Genomic DNA, 3,253 nt, shown 5'->3' on the forward strand with positions numbered 1-3,253 from the left:
GAACTATGCATTTTAACAAATTTGACAACCTCTTGGCAATACCTGTTACAATTTTTTTGTGGTGTTCCAACAGCTGTTGACAAAAGTGTTGGATAATGTAAAATTTCAGTTAGCTGAATGGGTAATTTGGAGGAATGCCATTTAGCCTGCTGTCCACAACAAATGCAACCTGAATTGCAACATAACTATTTTTTATTATATAGCAACACATTGTTGTAACTTATTGAAATAACACATTGTTTACATTACAACCATATAGTTCTCAATAACAAAATCACTTTTTTTTTTTTTAGTTTGCAGAATGTTTCTTAAATGATGAGCCGCTTCAGTTTTCCACATCTGAAAAAAGTGTGGCTGCCCTAAGAATGTCTATAGCTGCTTGTCTCCTGCAGAACACTGGTAAGTTTTGGATACTAGCACTTGTTTCGAATTACAATTTTTCAAATATTCATTTATTCTTTTGTACCCTAACCATTTATCAGTATTTGTAAAAATGTAATTTATTTGCTTGTAAATACTTGCCTTAAGATAACTTTGTTTATTCTGCCTTGGCATGATATTTGACTAGCTGACCTTAAGGACCTGTGCCATCTGTGTGGGGAAAGAAACAGTGGTCAAAAAGTGACTAACTGGGTAAGCATTCCAAAAAAGAATGTTGTGTTTTATCAAACCTTTATTGAAATTACCATATTAATTGAAGGTGACATAATGTTCATTTAAATATAGTTTGAAATGAATTACAGAAATACCTATGCTTAACTTCAATATTTGTTTGTCAACGTTTAGATTGGCTGTGATGTGTGCCCACGTTGGTTTCACTGCAACTGTGTCCAACGCTCAAGGAAACACAGAAGTTACATCTGCCCCGTTTGTGAACCTTGATGTGCACACTCTCATGTTGATTTATTGCAATATTTTTTTTTTAATGTAATGTAAGTTTTAAGTTTTATTTCTTTTAGTTTTATTTGAAAATATGTTTGCTTATTGTAATTTCTATGTGATTGTATCACTATGTAAACTGTAAATAAAAACACTTAATGATTTTCCCATCTCATGTTATTCACAACAGAACTGTGAAATCATTATAAAAATATGATGAAAAAGTGGTACTAAAAGTAAACTTATTAGCATAACTGCCAACAGATGAGTAACATGACATGAATTGGGGTTGTGTAAATGGGTCTGTGATGGACAGTATCAGTGTTAGTAGCAAATAAAACAGCGTTTGCCTGAAATCAATTCTAAATAGTTAAAAATGATATAAGGGTCATCAGTCTATAGTCTATAGTCAGAGGTAGCAGAAAGACCTTTATTGCCAAATATGTTTACACAGAAAAATAATTTCTTGTAACAGAAGGAGCTTTTCAGTACACAGAAACAACAACAGCAGTACACTAAAGCAATTACAGTACAGTACAATAAAATACACAGATAGTATGTACATGGTTGTATGCACATGTGTGCTTCATACAGCATAACAGAATTTAATTTACATGAAATACATCATATTTGACAGCATATTTGTCAACTGCCGAATTCATAAATAAACTCATTCTGGAGACACTTCTCATCCTGTAGAATATCTGCAAAAAAGCAAAAGCAAAAGTGTTTAGATTTAATAATAAGCATTTAATATAGGGGGGTATGATTTTGGCAGCACTGCCAAATTCATACCCCCCAATGATATTACGTTTGCTGTTTCAGAGAACCATAAAACTCATTCTGGAGACACATCTCATCCCGTAGAATACCTGCAAAAAAGCACAGATGTTTAGATTCAATAATAAGCGTTTAATATAGGGGGTTATGATTTTGGCAGCACTGCCGAATTCATACCCCCCCAATGATATTACGTTTGCTATTTCAGAGAACCATAAAACTCATTCTGGAGACACATCTCATCCCGTAGAATACCTGCAAAAAAGCACAAGTGTTTAGATTCAATAATAAGCATTTAATATAGGGGGTATGATTTTGGCAGCACTGCCGAATTCATACCCCCCCAATAATATCAAGTTTGCTGGGTCAGGGGCCAAATAAACTCATTCTGGAGACACATCTCATCCTGTAAAATATCTGCAAAAAAGCACAAGTGTTTAGATTCAATAATAAGAGTTTAATATAGGGGGGTATGATTTTGGCAGCACTGCCGAATTCATACCCCCCCAATGATATTACGTTTGCTGTTTCAGAGAACCATAAAACTCATTCTGGAGACACATCTCATCATGTAAAATACCTGCAAAAAAGCACAGGTGTTTAGATTCAATAATAAGCGTTTAATATAGGGGGGTATGATTTTGGCAGCACTGCCGAATTCATACCCCCCCAATGACATCAAGTTTGCTGGGTCAGGGGCCAAATAAACTCATTCTGGAGACACATCTCATCCTGTAAAATATCTGCAAAAAAAGCACAAGTGTTTAGATTCAATAATAAGCATTTAATATAGGGGGGTATGATTTTGGCAGCACTGCCAAATTCATACCCCCCCAATGATATTACGTTTGCTGTTTCAGAGAACCATAAAACTCATTCTGGAGACACATCTCATCCTGTAAAATACCTGCAAAAAAGCACAGATGTTTAGATTCAATAATAAGGGTTTAATATAGGGGGGTATGATTTTGGCAGCACTGCCGAATTCATACCCCCCCCAATGATATCAAGTTTGCTGGGTCAGGGGCCAAATAAACTCATTCTGGAGACACATCTCATCCCGTAGAATACCTGCAAAAAAGCACAGATGTTTAGATTCAATAATAAGGGTTTAATATAGGGGGGTATGATTTTGGCAGCACTGCCGAATTCACCCCCAATGATATCAAGTTTGCTGGGTCAGGGGCCAAATAAACTCAAACTCAATACACATACACATCCCATAAAATAAAAGCAAAAAAGCACAGGTGTTTAGATTCAATAATAAGCGTTGAATACAGGGGGTATGATTTTGGCAGCACTGCCGAATTTTCATACCCCCCCCCAATGATATTACGTTTTGCTATTTCAGAGAACCATAAAAACTCATTCTGGAGACACATCTCATCCTGTAAAATATCTGCAAAAAAAGCACAAGTGTTTAGATTCAATAATAAAAAATAAATATATATGATTATGACATCACTGCCGAATTCATACCCCCCCAATAAAATCAAGTTTGCTGGGTCAGGGGCGATCGGCCAAATAAACTCATTCTGGAGACACATCTCATCCCGTAGAAATACCTGCAAAAAAAGCACAAGTGTTTAGAATT

The 3,253-nt window shown here is 35.5% G+C and overlaps 2 long non-coding RNA genes across 2 annotated transcripts; one reads left to right on the forward strand and one right to left on the reverse strand.

The window, feature by feature from the left end:
• LOC109112785 lies at positions 1-913 on the forward strand. Its single transcript, XR_002021657.2, has 3 exons — positions 1-399; positions 569-633; positions 787-913. It is a non-coding gene; the product is annotated as an uncharacterized LOC109112785 (long non-coding RNA).
• Positions 914-1,288: 375 nt separating this feature from the next.
• On the reverse strand, positions 1,289-2,848 carry LOC122144021. The gene is made up of 2 exons (XR_006159498.1): positions 2,567-2,848; positions 1,289-2,402 (listed from the first exon to the last, which is right to left on the reverse strand). It is a non-coding gene; the product is annotated as an uncharacterized LOC122144021 (long non-coding RNA).
• Positions 2,849-3,253: the final 405 nt, after the last annotated feature.

The sequence above is a fragment of the Cyprinus carpio genome, unplaced genomic scaffold (genome assembly GCF_018340385.1).
Source record: "Cyprinus carpio isolate SPL01 unplaced genomic scaffold, ASM1834038v1 S000006565, whole genome shotgun sequence".
In the NCBI taxonomy this organism is placed as follows: domain Eukaryota; kingdom Metazoa; phylum Chordata; class Actinopteri; order Cypriniformes; family Cyprinidae; genus Cyprinus; species Cyprinus carpio.